The sequence below is a fragment of the Lissotriton vulgaris genome, unplaced genomic scaffold (assembly GCF_964263255.1).
Source record: "Lissotriton vulgaris unplaced genomic scaffold, aLisVul1.2 SCAFFOLD_1113, whole genome shotgun sequence".
In the NCBI taxonomy this organism is placed as follows: domain Eukaryota; kingdom Metazoa; phylum Chordata; class Amphibia; order Caudata; family Salamandridae; genus Lissotriton; species Lissotriton vulgaris.
In genome coordinates, this window is record NW_028245062.1 from 186,048 (window position 1) to 205,599 (window position 19,552).

A 19,552-nucleotide genomic window follows, 5' to 3' on the forward strand; every position below is an offset into this window, starting at 1 on the left:
CCTGGAAATCCGCAGAGTAGTCACCCAATTGCACTGCTTGGGAACGGTCGTGCAGGAAGGAGGACAACCAGACCAAGGCCGAGCCCTCGATTCCCGCCGCTCTGACACGGGAGAGTAGGATGGTATGGTCAACCATGTCAAAAGCAGCGGAGAGATCAAGGAGGACCAAGGCCTGGGGATGGTTGGTGTCCATGCCCTCTCTGGATTGTCAAGGACCGATATGACTACGGATTCTGTGGAGTGAGCGGGGCGGAACCCAGCCTGCCTGGGGGCTAATACGTTGCTCGTCTCCACAAAGGTGCTCAGTGTTCTGGTTACATGACGTTCCAGTACCTTCGCCAGGAATGGTAAGAGTGAAATGGGGCGGTAGTTGATGGACAGCGAGGGGTCAGCACCAGGTTTTTTCAGAATGGGTAGGATAACGGCCGATTTAAGAGAAGGGATGACAATACCCTGTGAAAGGGAGCTATTAAGAAAGGTGAGAGGTGGCAGAGCACAGGTAGAGTAGATTTGTTTGAGGATATGTGCTGGGCAAGGATCTAGGGGGGAACCAGATTTGACCAATGGCAGAAGAGATAAGAAAGAGTCTTCTGTAAGAAGAGGAATGGATTCAAGGCGAGCTGCAGCTGGGGGGCACTGAGGGCTAACAAAAGAAGGGGAAGGAGGGGGGATGTTCGCTTTGATGGCAGCTATTTTATCAAGAAAGAAAGAGTTAAGGGAATCACAGAGGTGTTGTAATGGGGAGGGTTTGAGTGTGGCCCTATCAGAATATGCAAGATCATGCACAATAGTAAAGATTTCTCTGGGACGATTTTCGGCTGTGTGGATTCTGGAGGAGAAATAGACCTTCTTAGTTGTCAAAATAGAGTTTTTATACAAAGCCAGGAGAGTGACATGCTGATTCCTAAGAATTGGGCAGTAATTTCGCCTCCAAGATCGCTCAGCCCGGCGGACACTGAGTTTTAGTGACTTCAATTCCTCGGTAAACCAGCGATTTGCGTCATTAAGATGCCTGGATGAGATCCGCCTGAGAGGGGCGACTGAGTCACAGCCTGCTCGAAGCCACCCGTTGATGGAGTCCGCTTGGCTGCAAGATGAAAGTCCCCGGAGGTCCGGGCTGGATGTGGAGAGTGTAAATCTCCAAAGTAGTGTGGCTCACTGGTTAGAGGCGGCAGACCCGAGAGCAGAGGACGGCCCGGGACCAGGGTTCGATTCCCGGCGCGGCAGGTTTCTGGACCAGGGTCAGCGGACTCGATAATTCTCTCGCCTCGGTGCCCACTCTGATCAGCGAACACACTCGGCAACTCTGGGCATTAGCTTGCCTCATCTTCACTAACGGCCCCACCAGACCGCCGGGGATGCCTGGTCTCACCCTGGAGATACCCATTAAGGGACCATCTCTCAGGGAAGCCAGGAAGGGTTTTGCAGCGGTCGAAGCGCCTTGGGACCCTCCGGGTAAGTAACGCGCTATATAAATGCCTATACATTTACATTTACATTTACAAAGCCTGTGCCTGGAGCCTATGGACACTCAATCTGTAGAGCTTGTATCTGGAACCTGTAGACACTCAGTCTGCAGATCCTGTGCCTGGAACCTGTAGACACTCTGTCCATAGAACCTGTGCCTGGTACCTGTGGACACTCCGTCTGCAGAGCCTGTGTCTGGAACCTGTGCACACTCAGTCTGCAGAGCCTGCGCCTGGAACCTGTGCACACTCAGTCTGTAGAGCCTGAGCCTGGAACCTGTGGACACTCAGTCTGTGCCTGGAACATGTGGACACTCTGTCTGTACACCCTGTGCCTGGAACTTGTGCACACTCAATCTGCAGAGCCTGTGCCTGGAACCTGTGGCCACTCAGTCTGTAGAGCCTGTGCCGGGATCCTGTGGACACTCAGTCTGCAGAGCCTGTGCTTGAGCCTGTGCACACTCCGTCTGTACAGCCCGTGTCTGGAGCCTGTGCACACTCAGTCTGTACAGCCTGTGCCTGGAACCTACGCACACTCAGGCTGTAGATCCTGTGCCTCGAACCTGTGGCCAAGCAGTCTGTAGAGTCTGTGCCTTGAACCTATGGACACTCAATCTCTAGAGTCTGTTCCTGGAACCTGTGGACACTCATTCTGCAGGACCTGTGCCTGGAACTTGTAGACACTCTGTCTACAGAGCCTGTGCCTGGAACCTGTGCACACTCAGTCCGTTCAGCCTGTGCCTGGAACCTATGGACACTCAATCTGTAGAGCTTGTGTCTGGAACCTGTAGACACTCAGTCTGCATAGCCTGTGCCTGGAACCTGTGGACACTTATTCTGCATAGCCTGTGCCTGGATCCTGTGGACACTCAGTCTGTAGTTTCTGTGTGAAGTCTGCAGCCACTCAGCCTGTAGAGCCTGTGCCTGCAGCCTGTGGTCACTCACTCTATAGAGCCTAAGAACACTCAGTCTGTAGTGTCTGTGTCGGCTTGCAGCCTGCGGTCACTCATTCTGTAGATCCTGTGCCTCGAACCTATGGACACTCAGTCTGCATAGCCTGTGCCTGGAACCTGTGGACACTCATTCTGCATAGCTTGTGCCTGGAACCTGTGCACTCAGTCTGGAGATCCTGTGCATGGAGCCTGTGCACACTCAGTCTGTAGTGTCTGTGTCTCTAGCCAGCGGTCTCTCAGTCTGTAGAGCCTGTGCACACTCAGTCTGTAGTGTCTGTGTCTCTAGCCAGCGGTCTCTCAGTCTGGAGATCCTGTGCCTGGAGCCTGTGCACACTCAGTCTGTAGTGTCTGTGTCTCTAGCCAGCGGTCTCTCAGTCTGCAGAGCCTGTGCCTGGAGCCTGTGCACACTCAGTCTGTAGTGTCTGTGTCTCTAGCCAGCGGTCTCTCAGTCTGGAGATCCTGTGCCTGGAGCCTGTGCACACTCAGTCTGTAGTGTCTGTGTCTCTAGCCAGCGGTCTCTCAGTCTGGAAATCCTGTGCACACTCAGTCTGTAGTGTCTGTGTCTCTAGCCAGCGGTCTCTCAGTCTGGAGATCCTGTGCCTGGAGCCTGTGCACACTCAGTCTGTAGTGTCTGTGTCTCTAGCCAGCGGTCTCTCAGTCTGGAGATCCTGTGCACACTCAGTCTGTAGTGTCTGTGTCTCTAGCCAGCGGTCTCTCAGTCTGGAGAGCCTGTGCCTGGAGCCTTTGCACACTCAGTCTGTAGAGTCTGTGTCTCTAGCCAGCGGTCTCTCAGTCTGTAGAGCCTGTGGCTGGAGCCTGTGGACACTCAGTCTGTAGTGTCTGTGTCTCTAGCCAGCTGTCTCTCAGTCTGGAGATCCTGTGCCTGGAGCCTGTGCACACTCAGTCTGTAGTGTCTGTGTCTCTAGTCAGCGGTCTCTCAGTCTGTAGAGCCTGTGCCTGGAGCCTGTGCACACTCAGTCTGTAGTGTCTGTGTCTCTAGACAGCGGTCTCTCAGTCTGTAGAGCCTATGCCTGGAGCCTGTGCACACTCAGTCTGTAGTGTCTGTGTCTCTAGCCAGCGGTCTCTCAGTCTGTAGAGCCTGTGCTTGGAGCCTGTGCACACTCAGTCTGTAGTGTCTGTGTCTCTAGCCAGCGGTCTCTCAGTCTGGAGATCCTGTGCAAACTCAGTCTGTAGTGTCTGTGTCTCTAGCCAGCGGTCTCTCAGTCTGTAGAGCCTGTGCACACTCAGTCTGTAGTGTCTGTGTCTCTAGCCAGCGGTCTCTCAGTCTGGAGAGCCTGTGCCTGGAGCCTGTGCACACTCAGTCTGTAGTGTCTGTGTCTCTAGCCAGCGGTCTCTCAGTCTGTAGAGCATGTGGCTGGAGCCTGTGCACACTCAGTCTGTAGTGTCTGTGTCTCTAGCCAGCGGTCTCTCAGTCTGTAGAGCATGTGGCTGGAGCCTGTGCACACTCAGTCTGTAGTGTCTGTGTCTCTAGCCAGCGGTCTCTCAGTCTGTAGAGCATGTGGCTGGAGCCTGTGCACACTCAGTCTGTAGTGTCTGTGTCTCTAGCCAGCGGTCTCTCAGTCTGTAGAGCCTGTGCCTGGAGCCTGTGCACACTCAGTCTGTAGTGTCTGTGTCTCTAGCCAGCGGTCTCTCAGTCTGGAGATCCTGTGCACACTCAGTCTGTAGTGTCCGTGTCTCTAGCCAGCGGTCTCTCAGTCTGTAGAGCCTGTACACACTCAGTCTGTAGTGTCTGTGTCTCTAGCCAGCGGTCTCTCAGTCTGGAGAGCCTGTGCCTGGAGCCTGTGCACACTCAGTCTGTAGTGTCTGTGTCTCTAGCCAGCGGTCTCCCAGTCTGTAGAGCCTGTGCCTGGAGCCTGTGCACACTCATTCCTCAGTGTCTGTGTCTCTAGCCAGCGGTCTCTCAGTCTGTAGAGCCTGTGCCTGGAGCCTGTGCACACTCAGTCTGTAGTGTCTGTGTCTCTAGCCAGCGGTCTCTCAGTCTGGAGATCCTGTGCACACTCAGTCTGTAGTGTCTGTGTCTCTAGCCAGCGGTCTCTCAGTCTGTAGAGCCTGTGCACACTCAGTCTGTAGTGTCTGTGTCTCTAGCCAGCGGTCTCTCAGTCTGGAGATCCTGTGCACACTCAGTCTGTAGTGTCTGTGTCTCTAGCCAGCGGTCTCTCAGTCTGTAGAGCCTGTGCCTGGAGCCTTTGCACACTCAGTCTGTAGTGTCTGTGTCTCTAGCCAGCGGTCTCTCAGTCTGTAGAGCCTGTGCACACTCAGTCTGTAGTGTCTGTGTCTCTAGCCAGCGGTCTCTCAGTCTGTAGAGCCTGTGCACACTCAGTCTGTAGTGTCTGTGTCTCTAGCCAGCGGTCTCTCAGTCTGGAGATCCTGTGCCTGGAGCCTGTGCACACTCAGTCTGTAGTGTCTGTGTCTCTAGCCAGCGGTCTCTCAGTCTGGAGATCCTGTGCCTGGAGCCTGTGCACACTCAGTCTGTAGTGTCTGTGTCTCTAGCCAGCGGTCTCTCAGTCTGGAGATCCTCTGCACACTCAGTCTGTAGTGTCTGTGTCTCTAGCCAGCGGTCTCTCAGTCTGGAGAGCCTGTGCCTGGAGCGTGTGCACACTCAGTCTGTAGTGTCTGTGTCTCTAGCCAGCGGTCTCTCAGTCTGTAGAGCCTGTGGCTGGAGCCTGTGGACACACAGTCTGTAGTGTCTGTGTCTCTAGCCAGCTGTCTCTCAGTCTGGAGATCCTGTGCCTGGAGCCTGTGCACACTCAGTCTGTAGTGTCTGTGTCTCTAGCCAGCGGTCTCCCAGTCTGTAGAGCCTGTGCACACTCAGTCTGTAGTGTCTGTGTCTCTAGACAGCGGTCTCTCAGTCTGTGGAGCCTGTGCCTGGAGCCTGTGCACACTCCGTCTGTAGTGTCTGTGTCTCTAGCCAGCGGTCTCTCAGTCTGTAGAGCCTGTGCCTGGAGCCTGTGCACACTCAGTCTGTAGTGTCTGTGTCTCTAGCCAGCGGTCTCTCAGTCTGGAGATCCTGTGGACACTCAGTCTGTAGTGTCTGTGTCTCTAGCCAGCTGTCTCTCAGTCTGGAGATCCTGTGCCTGGAGCCTGTGCACACTCAGTCTGTAGTGTCTGTGTCTCTAGTCAGCGGTCTCTCAGTCTGTAGAGCCTGTGCCTGGAGCCTGTGCACACTCAGTCTGTAGTGTCTGTGTCTCTAGACAGCGGTCTCTCAGTCTGTAGAGCCTATGCCTGGAGCCTGTGCACACTCAGTCTGTAGTGTCTGTGTCTCTAGCCAGCGGTCTCTCAGTCTGTAGAGCCTGTGCTTGGAGCCTGTGCACACTCAGTCTGTAGTGTCTGTGTCTCTAGCCAGCGGTCTCTCAGTCTGGAGATCCTGTGCAAACTCAGTCTGTAGTGTCTGTGTCTCTAGCCAGCGGTCTCTCAGTCTGTAGAGCCTGTGCACACTCAGTCTGTAGTGTCTGTGTCTCTAGCCAGCGGTCTCTCAGTCTGGAGAGCCTGTGCCTGGAGCCTGTGCACACTCAGTCTGTAGTGTCTGTGTCTCTAGCCAGCGGTCTCTCAGTCTGTAGAGCATGTGGCTGGAGCCTGTGCACACTCAGTCTGTAGTGTCTGTGTCTCTAGCCAGCGGTCTCTCAGTCTGTAGAGCATGTGGCTGGAGCCTGTGCACACTCAGTCTGTAGTGTCTGTGTCTCTAGCCAGCGGTCTCTCAGTCTGTAGAGCATGTGGCTGGAGCCTGTGCACACTCAGTCTGTAGTGTCTGTGTCTCTAGCCAGCGGTCTCTCAGTCTGTAGAGCCTGTGCCTGGAGCCTGTGCACACTCAGTCTGTAGTGTCTGTGTCTCTAGCCAGCGGTCTCTCAGTCTGGAGATCCTGTGCACACTCAGTCTGTAGTGTCCGTGTCTCTAGCCAGCGGTCTCTCAGTCTGTAGAGCCTGTACACACTCAGTCTGTAGTGTCTGTGTCTCTAGCCAGCGGTCTCTCAGTCTGGAGAGCCTGTGCCTGGAGCCTGTGCACACTCAGTCTGTAGTGTCTGTGTCTCTAGCCAGCGGTCTCCCAGTCTGTAGAGCCTGTGCCTGGAGCCTGTGCACACTCATTCCTCAGTGTCTGTGTCTCTAGCCAGCGGTCTCTCAGTCTGTAGAGCCTGTGCCTGGAGCCTGTGCACACTCAGTCTGTAGTGTCTGTGTCTCTAGCCAGCGGTCTCTCAGTCTGGAGATCCTGTGCACACTCAGTCTGTAGTGTCTGTGTCTCTAGCCAGCGGTCTCTCAGTCTGTAGAGCCTGTGCACACTCAGTCTGTAGTGTCTGTGTCTCTAGCCAGCGGTCTCTCAGTCTGGAGATCCTGTGCACACTCAGTCTGTAGTGTCTGTGTCTCTAGCCAGCGGTCTCTCAGTCTGTAGAGCCTGTGCCTGGAGCCTTTGCACACTCAGTCTGTAGTGTCTGTGTCTCTAGCCAGCGGTCTCTCAGTCTGTAGAGCCTGTGCACACTCAGTCTGTAGTGTCTGTGTCTCTAGCCAGCGGTCTCTCAGTCTGTAGAGCCTGTGCACACTCAGTCTGTAGTGTCTGTGTCTCTAGCCAGCGGTCTCTCAGTCTGGAGATCCTGTGCCTGGAGCCTGTGCACACTCAGTCTGTAGTGTCTGTGTCTCTAGCCAGCGGTCTCTCAGTCTGGAGATCCTGTGCCTGGAGCCTGTGCACACTCAGTCTGTAGTGTCTGTGTCTCTAGCCAGCGGTCTCTCAGTCTGGAGATCCTCTGCACACTCAGTCTGTAGTGTCTGTGTCTCTAGCCAGCGGTCTCTCAGTCTGGAGAGCCTGTGCCTGGAGCGTGTGCACACTCAGTCTGTAGTGTCTGTGTCTCTAGCCAGCGGTCTCTCAGTCTGTAGAGCCTGTGGCTGGAGCCTGTGGACACACAGTCTGTAGTGTCTGTGTCTCTAGCCAGCTGTCTCTCAGTCTGGAGATCCTGTGCCTGGAGCCTGTGCACACTCAGTCTGTAGTGTCTGTGTCTCTAGCCAGCGGTCTCCCAGTCTGTAGAGCCTGTGCACACTCAGTCTGTAGTGTCTGTGTCTCTAGACAGCGGTCTCTCAGTCTGTGGAGCCTGTGCCTGGAGCCTGTGCACACTCCGTCTGTAGTGTCTGTGTCTCTAGCCAGCGGTCTCTCAGTCTGTAGAGCCTGTGCCTGGAGCCTGTGCACACTCAGTCTGTAGTGTCTGTGTCTCTAGCCAGCGGTCTCTCAGTCTGGAGATCCTGTGCACACTCAGTCTGTAGTGTCTGTGTCTCTAGCCAGCGGTCTCTCAGTCTGTAGAGCCTGTGCACACTCAGTCTGTAGTGTCTGTGTCTCTAGCCAGCGGTCTCTCATTCTGGAGAGCCTGTGTACACTCAGTCTGTAGTGTCTGTGTCTCTAGCCAGCGGTCTCTCAGTCTGTAGAGCCTGTGCACACTCAGTCTGTAGTGTCTGTGTCTCTAGACAGCGGTCTCTCAGTCTGTAGAGCCTGTGCCTGGAGCCTGTGCACACTCAGTCTGTAGTTTCTGTGTCTCTAGCCAGCGGTCTCTCAGTCTGGAGATCCTGTGCACACTCAGTCTGTAGTGTCTGTGTCTCTAGCCAGCGGTCTCTCAGTCTGTAGAGCCTGTGCACACTCAGTCTGTAGTGTCTGTGTCTCTAGCCAGCGGTCTCTCAGTCTGTAGAGCCTGTGCCTGGAGCCTGTGCACACTCAGTCTGTAGTGTCTGTGTCTCTAGCCAGCGGTCTCTCAGTCTGTAGAGCCTGTGCACACTCAGTCTGTAGTGTCTGTGTCTCTAGCCAGCGGTCTCTCAGTCTGTAGAGCCTGTGCCTGGAGCCTGTGCACACTCAGTCTGTAGTGTCAGTGTCTCTAGACAGCGGTCTCTCAGTCTTTAGAGCCTGTGCCTGCAGCCTGTGCACACTCAGTCTGTAGTGTCTGTGTCTCTAGCCAGAGGTCTCTCAGTCTGTAGAGCCTGTGCCTGGAGCCTGTGCACACTCAGTCTGTAGTGTCTGTGTCTCTAGCCAGCGGTCTCTCAGTCTGGAGATCCTGTGCACACTCAGTCTGTAGTGTCTGTGTCTCTAGCCAGCGGTCTCTCAGTCTGTAGAGCCTGTGCACACTCAGTCTGTAGTGTCTGTGTCTCTAGCCAGCGGTCTCTCAGTCTGGAGATCCTGTGCACACTCAGTCTGTAGTGTCTGTGTCTCTAGCCAGCGGTCTCTCATTCTGGAGAGCCTGTGCACACTCAGTCTGTAGTGTCTGTGTCTCTAGCCAGCGGTCTCTCAGTCTGTAGAGCCTGTGCACACTCAGTCTGTAGTGTCTGTGTCTCTAGCCAGCGGTCTCTCAGTCTGGAGAGCATGTGCCTGGAGCCTGTGCACACTCAGTCTGTAGTGTCTGTGTCTCTAGCCAGCGGTCTCTCAGTCTGGAGATCCTGTGCACACTCAGTCTGTAGTGTCTGTGTCTCTAGCCAGCGGTCTCTCAGTCTGTAGAGCCTGTGCACACTCAGTCTGTAGTGTCTGTGTCTCTAGCCAGCGGTCTCTCAGTCTGGAGATCCTGTGCACACTCAGTCTGTAGTGTCTGTGTCTCTAGCCAGCGGTCTCTCAGTCTGTAGAGCCTGTGCCTGGAGCCTGTGCACACTCAGTCTGTAGTGTCTGTGTCTCTAGCCAGCGGTCTCTCAGTCTGTAGAGCCTGTGCACACTGAGTCTGTAGTGTCTGTGTCTCTAGCCAGTGGTCTCTCAGTCTGTAGAGCCTGTGCACACTCAGTCTGTAGAGTCTGTGTCTCGAGGCAGCGGTCTCTCAGTCTGGAGAGCCTGTGCCTGGAGCCTGTGCACACTCAGTCTGTAGTGTCTGTGTCTCTAGCCAGCGGTCTCTCAGTCTGGAGATCCTGTGCCTGGAGCCTGTGCACACTCAGTCTGTAGTGTCTGTGTCTCTAGCCAGCGGTCTCTCAGTCTGTAGAGCCTGTGCCTGGAGCCTGTACGCACTCAGTCTGTAGTGTCTGTGTCTCTAGCCAGCAGTCTCTCAGTCTGGAGATCCTATGCACACTCAGTCTGTAGTGTCAGTGTCTCTAGCCAGTGGTCTCTCAGTCTTGAGAGCCTGTGCCTGGAGCCTGTGCACACTCAGTCTGTAGTGTATGTGTCTCTAGCCAGCGGTCTCTCAGTCTGTAGAGCCTGTGCCTGGAGCCTGTGCACACTCAGTCTGTAGTGTCTGTGTCTCTAGCCAGCGGTCTCTCAGTCTGTAGAGCCTGTGCACACTCAGTCTGTAGTGTCTGTGTCTCTAGCCAGCGGTCTCTCAGTCTGGAGATCCTGTGCACACTCAGTCTGTAGTGTCTGTGTCTCTAGCCAACGGTCTCTCAGTCTGGAGAGCCTGTGCCTGGAGCCTGTGCACACTGAGTCTGTAGTGTCTGTGTCTCTAGCCAGCGGTCTCTCAGTCTGTAGAGCCTGTGCCTGGAGCCTGTGCACACTCAGTCTGTAGTGTCTGTGTCTCTAGCCAGCGGTCTCTCAGTCTGTAGAGCCTGTGCCTGGAGCCTGTGCACACTCAGTCTGTAGTGTCTTTGTCTCTAGCCAGCGGTCTCTCAGTCTGTAGAGCCTGTGCCTGGAGCCTGTGCACACTCAGTCTGTATTGTCTGTGTCTCTAGCCAGGGGTCTCTCAGTCTGGAGATCCTGTGCACACTCAGTCTGTAGTGTCTGTGTCTCTAGCCAGCGGTCTCTCAGTCTGGAGAGCCTGTGCACACTCAGTCTGTAGTGTCTGTGTCTCTAGCCAGCGGTCTCTCAGTCTGGAGATCCTGTGCACACTGAGTCTGTAGTGTCTATGTCTCTAGCCAGCGGTCTCTCAGTCTGTAGAGCCTGTGCCTGGAGCCTGTGCACACTCAGTCTGTAGTGTCTGTGTCTCTAGCCAGCGGTCTCTCAGTCTGGAGATCCTCTGCACACTCAGTCTGTAGTGTCTGTGTCTCTAGCCAGCGGTCTCTCAGTCTGTAGAGCCTGTGCCTGGAGCCTGTGCACACTCAGTCTGTAGTGTCTGTGTCTCTAGCCAGCGGTCTCTCAGTCTGTAGAGCCTGTGCCTGGAGCCTGTACGCACTCAGTCTGTAGAGTCTGTGTCTCGAGCCAGCGGTCTCTCAGTCTGGAGAGCCTGTGCCTGGAGCCTGTGCACACTCAGTCTGTAGTGTCTGTGTCTCTAGCCAGCGGTCTCTCAGTCTGGAGATCCTGTGCCTGGAGCCTGTGCACACTCAGTCTGTAGTGTCTGTGTCTCTAGCCAGCGGTCTCTCAGTCTGTAGAGCCTGTGCCTGGAGCCTGTACGCACTCAGTCTGTAGTGTCTGTGTCTCTAGCCAGCAGTCTCTCAGTCTGGAGATCCTATGCACACTCAGTCTGTAGTGTCAGTGTCTCTAGCCAGTGGTCTCTCAGTCTTGAGAGCCTGTGCCTGGAGCCTGTGCACACTCAGTCTCTAGTGTCTGTGTCTCTAGCCAGCGGTCTCTCAGTCTGTAGAGCCTGTGCACACTCAGTCTGTAGTGTCTGTGTCTCTAGCCAGCGGTCTCTCAGTCTGGAGATCCTGTGCACACTCAGTCTGTAGTGTCTGTGTCTCTAGCCAACGGTCTCTCAGTCTGGAGAGCCTGTGCCTGGAGCCTGTGCACACTGAGTCTGTAGTGTCTGTGTCTCTAGCCAGCGGTCTCTCAGTCTGTAGAGCCTGTGCCTGGAGCCTGTGCACACTCAGTCTGTAGTGTCTGTGTCTCTAGCCAGCGGTCTCTCAGTCTGTAGAGCCTGTGCCTGGAGCCTGTGCACACTCAGTCTGTAGTGTCTTTGTCTCTAGCCAGCGGTCTCTCAGTCTGTAGAGCCTGTGCCTGGAGCCTGTGCACACTCAGTCTGTATTGTCTGTGTCTCTAGCCAGGGGTCTCTCAGTCTGGAGATCCTGTGCACACTCAGTCTGTAGTGTCTGTGTCTCTAGCCAGCGGTCTCTCAGTCTGGAGAGCCTGTGCCTGGAGCCTGTGCACACTCAGTCTGTAGTGTCTGTGTCTCTAGCCAGCGGTCTCTCAGTCTGGAGATCCTGTGCACACTCAGTCTGTAGTGTCTGTGTCTCTAGCCAGCGGTCTCTCAGTCTGTAGAGCCTGTGCCTGGAGCCTGTGCACACTCAGTCTGTAGTGTCTGTGTCTCTAGCCAGCGGTCTCTCAGTCTGGAGATCCTCTGCACACTCAGTCTGTAGTGTCTGTGTCTCTAGCCAGCGGTCTCTCAGTCTGTAGAGCCTGTGCCTGGATCCTGTGCACACTCAGTCTGTAGTGTCTTTGTCTCTAGCCAGCGGTCTCTCAGTCTGTAGAGCCTGTGCCTGGAGCCTGTGCACACTCAGTCTGTATTGTCTGTGTCTCTAGCCAGCGGTCTCTCAGTCTGTAGAGCCTGTGCCTGGAGCCTGTGCACACTCAGTCTGTAGTGTCTGTGTCTCTAGCCAGCGGTCTCTCAGTCTGTAGAGCCTGTGCCTGGAGCCTGTGCACACTCAGTCTGTAGTGTCTGTGTCTCTAGCCAGCGGTCTCTCAGTCTGGAGATCCTCTGCACATTCAGTCTGTAGTGTCTGTGTCTCTAGCCAGCGGTCTCTCAGTCTGTAGAGCCTGTGCCTGGAGCCTGTGCACACAGTCTGTAGTGTCTGTGTCTGGAGCCTGTGCACACTCAGTCTATAGTGTCTGTGTCTCTAGCCAGCGGTCTCTCAGTCTGTAGAGCATGTGGCTGGAGCCTGTGCACACTCCGTCTGTAGTGTCTGTGTCTCTAGCCAGCGGTCTCTCAGTTTGTAGAGCCTGTGGCTGGAGCCTGTGGACACTCAGTCTGTAGTGTCAGTGTCTCTAGCCAGTGGTCTCTCAGTCTTGAGAGCCTGTGCCTGGAGCCTGTGCACACTCAGTCTGTAGTGTCTGTGTCTCTAGCCAGCGGTCTCTCAGTCTGTAGAGCCTGTGCCTGGAGCCTGTGCACACTCAGTCTGTAGTGTCTGTGTCTCTAGACAGCGGTCTCTCAGTCTGTAGAGCCTATGCCTGGAGCCTGTGCACACTCAGTCTGTAGTGTCTGTGTCTCTAGACAGCGGTCTCTCAGTCTGTAGAGCCTGTGCCTGCAGCCTGTGCACACTCAGTCTGTAGTGTCTGTGTCTCTAGCCAGCGGTCTCTCAGTCTGGAGATCCTGTGCACACTCAGTCTGTAGTGTCTGTGTCTCTAGCCAGCGGTCTCTCAGTCTGTAGAGCCTGTGCCTGGAGCCTGTGCACACTCAGTCTGTAGTGTCTGTCTCTCTAGCCAGCGGTCTCTCAGTCTGGAGATCCTCTGCACACTCAGTCTGTAGTGTCTGTGTCTCTAGCCAGCGGTCTCTCAGTCTGGAGAGCCTGTGCCTGGAGCCTGTGCACACTCAGTCTGTAGTGTCTGTGTCTCTAGCCAGCGGTCTCTCAGTCTGGAGATCCTGTGCACACTCAGTCTGTAGTGTCTGTGTCTCTAGCCAGCGGTCTCTCAGTCTGTAGAGCCTGTGCCTGGAGCCTGTGCACACTCAGTCTGTAGTGTCTGTGTCTCTAGCCAGCGGTCTCTCAGTCTGGAGATCCTCTGCACACTCAGTCTGTAGTGTCTGTGTCTCTAGCCAGCGGTCTCTCAGTCTGTAGAGCCTGTGCCTGGATCCTGTGCACACTCAGTCTGTAGTGTCTTTGTCTCTAGCCAGCGGTCTCTCAGTCTGTAGAGCCTGTGCCTGGAGCCTGTGCACACTCAGTCTGTATTGTCTGTGTCTCTAGCCAGCGGTCTCTCAGTCTGTAGAGCCTGTGCCTGGAGCCTGTGCACACTCAGTCTGTAGTGTCTGTGTCTCTAGCCAGCGGTCTCTCAGTCTGTAGAGCCTGTGCCTGGAGCCTGTGCACACTCAGTCTGTAGTGTCTGTGTCTCTAGCCAGCGGTCTCTCAGTCTGGAGATCCTCTGCACATTCAGTCTGTAGTGTCTGTGTCTCTAGCCAGCGGTCTCTCAGTCTGTAGAGCCTGTGCCTAGAGCCTGTGCACACAGTCTGTTGTGTCTGTGTCTGGAGCCTGTGCACACTCAGTCTATAGTGTCTGTGTCTCTAGCCAGCGGTCTCTCAGTCTGTAGAGCATGTGGCTGGAGCCTGTGCACACTCGGTCTGTAGTGTCTGTGTCTCTAGCCAGCGGTCTCTCAGTCTGTAGAGCCTGTGGCTGGAGCCTGTGGACACTCAGTCTGTAGTGTCAGTGTCTCTAGCCAGTGGTCTCTCAGTCTTGAGAGCCTGTGCCTGGAGCCTGTGCACACTCAGTCTGTAGTGTCTGTGTCTCTAGCCAGCGGTCTCTCAGTCTGTAGAGCCTGTGCCTGGAGCCTGTGCACACTCAGTCTGTAGTGTCTGTGTCTCTAGACAGCGGTCTCTCAGTCTGTAGAGCCTATGCCTGGAGCCTGTGCACACTCAGTCTGTAGTGTCTGTGTCTCTAGACAGCGGTCTCTCAGTCTGTAGAGCCTGTGCCTGCAGCCTGTGCACACTCAGTCTGTAGTGTCTGTGTCTCTAGCCAGCGGTCTCTCAGTCTGGAGATCCTGTGCACACTCAGTCTGTAGTGTCTGTGTCTCTAGCCAGCGGTCTCTCAGTCTGTAGAGCCTGTGCCTGGAGCCTGTGCACACTCAGTCTGTAGTGTCTGTGTCTCTAGCCAGCGGTCTCTCAGTCTGGAGATCCTCTGCACACTCAGTCTGTAGTGTCTGTGTCTCTAGCCAGCGGTCTCTCAGTCTGGAGATCCTGTGCACACTCAGTCTGTAGTGTCTGTGTCTCTAGCCAGCGGTCTCTCAGTCTGTAGAGCCTGTGGCTGGAGCCTGTGCACACTCAGTCTGTAGTGTCTGTGTCTCTAGCCAGCGGTCTCTCAGTCTGGAGATCCTGTGCACACTCAGTCTGTAGTGTCTGTTTCTCTAGCCAGCGGTCTCTCAGTCTGTAGAGCCTGTGGCTGGAGCCTGTGCACACTCAGTCTGTAGTGTCTGTGTCTCTAGCCAGCGGTCTCTCAGTCTGGAGATCCTGTGCACACTCAGTCTGTAGTGTCAGTGTCTCTAGCCAGCGGTCTCTCAGTCTGTAGAGCCTGTGCCTGGAGCCTGTGCACACTCAGTCTGTAGTGTCTGTGTCTCTAGCCAGCGGTCTCTCAGTCTGTAGAGCCTGTGGCTGGAGCCTGTGCACACTCAGTCTGTAGTGTCTGTGTCTCTAGCCAGCGGTCTCTCAGTCTGTAGAACCTGTGGACACTCAGGCTGTAGTGTCTGTGTCTCTAGCCAGCGGTTTCTCAGTCTGTAGAGCCTGTGGCTGGAGCCTGTGCACACTCAGTCTGTAGTGTCTGTGTCTCTAGCCAGCGGTCTCTCAGTCTGTAGAACCTGTGGACACTCAGTCTGTAGTGTCTGTGTCTCTAGCCAGCGGTCTCTCAGTCTGTAGAGCCTGTGCCTGGAGCCTGTGCACACTCAGTCTGTAGTGTCTGTGTCTCTGGCCAGCGGTCTCTCAGTCTGTAGAGCCTGTGGCTGGAGCCTGTGCACACTCAGTCTGTAGTGTCTGTGTCTCTAGCCAGCGGTCTCTCAGTCTGGAGATCCTGTGCCTGGAGCCTGTGCACACTCAGTCTGTAGTGTCTGTGTCTCTAGCCAGCGGTCTCTCAGTCTGTAGAGCCTGTGCCTGGAGCCTGTGCACACTCAGTCTGTAGTGTCTGTGTCTCTAGCTAGCGGTTTCTCAGTCTGGAGAGCCTGTGCACACTCAGTCTGTAGTGTCTGTGTCTCTAGCCAGCGGTCTCTCAGTCTGGAGATCCTGTGCACACTCAGTCTGTAGTGTCTGTGTCTCTAGCCAGCGGTCTCTCAGTCTGTAGAGCCTGTGCCTGGAGCCTGTGCACACTCAGTCTGTAGTGTCTGTGTCTCTAGCCAGCGGTCTCTCAGTCTGTAGAGCCTGTGCCTGGAGCCTGTGCACACTCAGTCTGTAGTGTCTGTGTCTCTAGCCAGCGGTCTCTCAGTCTGGAGATCCTGTGGCTGGAGCCTGTGCACACTCAGTCTGTAGTGTCTGTGTCTCTAGCCAGCGGTCTCTCAGTCTGGAGATCCTGTGCACACTCAGTCTGTAGTGTCTGTGTCTCTAGCCAGCGGTCTCTCAGTCTGTAGAGCCTGTGCACACTCAGTCTGTAGTGTCTGTGTCTCTAGCCAGCGGTCTCTCAGTCTGTAGAGCCTGTGCACACTCAGTCTGTAGTGTCTGTGTCTCTAGCCAGCGGTCTCTCAGTCTGTAGAGCCTGTGCCTGGAGCCTGTGCACACTCAGTCTGTAGTGTCTGTGTCTCTAGCCAGCGGTCTCTCAGTCTGTAGAGCCTGTGCCTGGAGCCTGTGCACACTCAGTCTGTAGTGTCTGTGTCTCTAGCCAGCGGTCTCTCAGTCTGGAGATCCTGTGGCTGGAGCCTGTGCACACTCAGTCTGTAGTGTCTGTGTCTCTAGCCAGCGGTCTCTCAGTCTGGAGATCCTGTGCACACTCAGTCTGTAGTGTCTGTGTCTCTAGCTAGCGGTCTCTCAGTCTGTAGAGCCTGTGCACACTCAGTCTGTAGTGTCTGTGTCTCTAGCCAGCGGTCTCTCAGTCTGTAGAGCCTGTGCACACTCAGTCTGTAGTGTCTGTGTCTCTAGCCAGCGGTCTCTCAGTCTGGAGATCCTGTGCCTGGAGCCTATGCACACTCAGTCCTTCTTCAATATTGGCCACATATATGCGTCGAGGACGTTTCGACCATTGTGAAAATACACAGTCATCATCAGGACAAGAAAGTAATTGACTGAGCGTCCAAGAAATCTGCAGGAAACATCCATCTCTGGAGGGACTCGGGACCCAAATGCATTCGCAATTTAGGGGGAAAGTAGCAAGAATTGTGGAGCGGATCAGAATGGATTAAAATAGTAAAGGAATTGTAGCATAGTCAACTAAGTGACTAAATATCGCCCCGTGGCTGTGTATATTTAATATATTGCTCATAGCCGAGAGATTGAAGAGTTAATATTCCGTCTGCTTCAATAATGCACGCCGGACTCTGCCCCGCGCGCATCTCTAAATCAGGAATCACTTATTGTAAGACTTTCAAACTCTATAGAAAATTAAGAGAACAAACTAAGATGTGCAAGCAACATATATCACAAAATCATCAATACAACATCTAACACACCTGATCTTTCATATATAAAGGTCGTTTATGCACTCTTTTGTCTCCTTTCCCTGACAGAGCTTGACAAAGAATGTGACCCTGGTAGTGGCGAATCACGGCCACTTCAGAACACTGAGGCGATCACAACCATCTGTAAAGAGTCGAATCTGGATTGGAATTGGATTCGACCCCTGCAGCGGCTTTCATTCCAAACCCTCCCCTCGCCAGTCTTCACAGCATTCTTGAATACGTTAACAACACTTCTCAATTTAGTATATTTTGACCGCGGTTGACGCCCTACAGCTGCCCTTATTTTGACATGGGCACACACAACGACACAATTGGCTTGTACACATTTCTTTTCATCAAAACACTGCTTCCTAACCTTTTGTTGTCTAAATTCTTTACACCTCCCATCTCCCATCTCATTGTTCTTCTGCCCTTTGTTCCACACCCTCCGACCTGGTGTTTTCCCGTCATTGAGTGAGGAGAGAGGCCATATGCTGTCATCCTGTCTTGCAGCACAGATTTTCAATTTCGGTCACTTGCTCCAGCTAACGGATTGCTCTCTTTGAGAGTTTTATTCACGCTCTCCAAAGCTCCATTGGTTTCTGGGTGATAAACTGAACTCCGTTTATGAATTATCCCTCATTCTTTCAAATATTTCTGTATTTCAGTTGAGAAAAATTGAGACCATTATCTGAAAGAATGGAATTAGGATAACTTTCCCTCTTAAATATCGCCTCTAAAAATGTTATCACACTTGCAAAAGAAATGTTTCTAACAGAGCTTACTTCAACCCATCTTGACTATAAATCCAACACAACTATCCAATAAGGTGTGTCACTCACACCATGTATTGGTTCAACTATGTCTATGGCAACTTCATACAGAGATGTTTTGGAAGCTTCCTGCAGACCATGGGCATTTGCTTATTTTTCAAATTCTTATCACTCGTACAACATTCTATGCATTCCCTCGCCATCCTTTCTACTTCTTTATCCATTCCTGAAACCATCTACCAAGGTTTTTCAAGATGTTTGTTTTTTTCCTAATAAGAACAAATAAATCCCTTTAGAAATGTCCATGTTCTTGTCTATCGCTCACTTCCATCCCACCTCATCGACTGCACCCATCAGCTCACTTCCATCCCACCTCATCGACTGCACCCATCGTCACCTCACTTCCATCCCACCTGATCGACTGCCCCCTTTACGTCCATCCCACCTCATCGACTGCGCCCATCGTCAGCTCACTTCCATCCCACCTCATCGACTGCGCCCATCGTCAGCTCACTTCCATCCCACCTCATCGACTGCACCCATCGTCTGCTCACTTCCATCCCACTTCATCGACTGCACCCATCGTCAGCTCACTTCCATCCCACCTTATCGACTGCACCCATCAGCTCACTTCCATCCCACCTCATTGACTGCACCCATCGTCAGCTCACTTCCATCCCACCTCATCGACTGCACCCATCAGCTCACTTCCATCCCACCTCATCGACTGCACCCATCGTCAGCTCACTTCCATCCCACCTCATCGACTGCACCCGTCGTCACCTCACTTCCATCCCACCTCATCGACTGCGCCCATCGTCAGCTCACTTCCATCCCACCTCATCGACTGCGCCCATCGTCACCTCACTTCCATCCCACCTCATCGACTTCACCCATCATCACCTCACTTCCATCCCACCTCATCGACTGCACCCATCATCAGCTCACTTCCATCCCACCTCATCGACTGCACCCATCGTCAGCTCACTTCCATCCCACCTCATCGACTGCGCCCATCGTCAGCTCACTTCCATCCCACCTCATCGACTGCACCCATCATCACCTCACTTCCATCCCACCTCATCGACTTCACCCATCATCACCTCACTTCCATCCCACCTCATCGACTGCACCCATCATCAGCTCACTTCCATCCCACCTCATCGACTGCACCCATCGTCAGCTCACTTCCATCCCACCTCATCGACTGCGCCCATCGTCAGCTCACTTCCATCCCACCTCATCGACTGCACCCATCGTCAGCTCACTTCCATCCCACCTCATCGACTGCACCCATCGTCAGCTCACTTCCATCCCACCTCATCGACTGCACCCATCGTCAGCTCACTTCCATCCCACCTTATCGACTGCACCCATCAGCTCACTTCCATCCCACCTCATCGACTGCACCCATCGTCAGCTCACTTCCATCCCACCTCATCGACTGCGCCCATCGTCAGCTCACTTCCATCCCACCTCATCGACTGCACCCATCATCAGCTCACTTCCATCCCACCTCATCGACTTCACCCATCATCACCTCACTTCCATCCCACCTCATCGACTGCACCCATCATCAGCTCACTTCCATCCCACCTCATCGACTGCGCCCGTCGTCACCTCACTTCCATCCCACCTCATCGACTGCGCCCATCGTCAGCTCACTTCCATCCCACCTCATCGACTGCACCCATCATCAGCTCACTTCCATCCCACCTCATCGACTGCACCCATCGTCAGCTCACTTCCATCCCACCTCATCGACTGCACCCATCGTCACCTCACACACATTCATCCTTTCATCCATGTGTCTTTAATCTTCTTGGTCAACCTCCTTAGCATCCACCAAACTTGACAAACAATCTGCTGAACAATTAATCACACCAGAAATGTAGTCATCTTCAAAATCGTACTCTTGAAGTGAAATTATCCACTTCCTAATTCTTGACGAAATGGAATGCAATCCTTTTTGTGAGTAAACCTCTTTCAGAGGTTTATGATCCGAAAGCACTTTAAATACTTTAACCTTCATACCCCAAATCATATTCCTGTACTTTCTCAAAGCCCAATAGATTGCCAAAGCCTCTTTCTCTTTAACAGAGTAATTTAACTCTAGACCTCTCAAGCACCTGGAAGCACAAGCTATCAAAAGTTCTACACCATTTCTCTTCTGTAGTAACACTGTCCCAATGCCCTTAGCACTAGCATCAGTCCTATGTGTCTCTTCACCCGGTACAAAGGCCTTCAAACAAGGCGCTTTCTTCAAGTC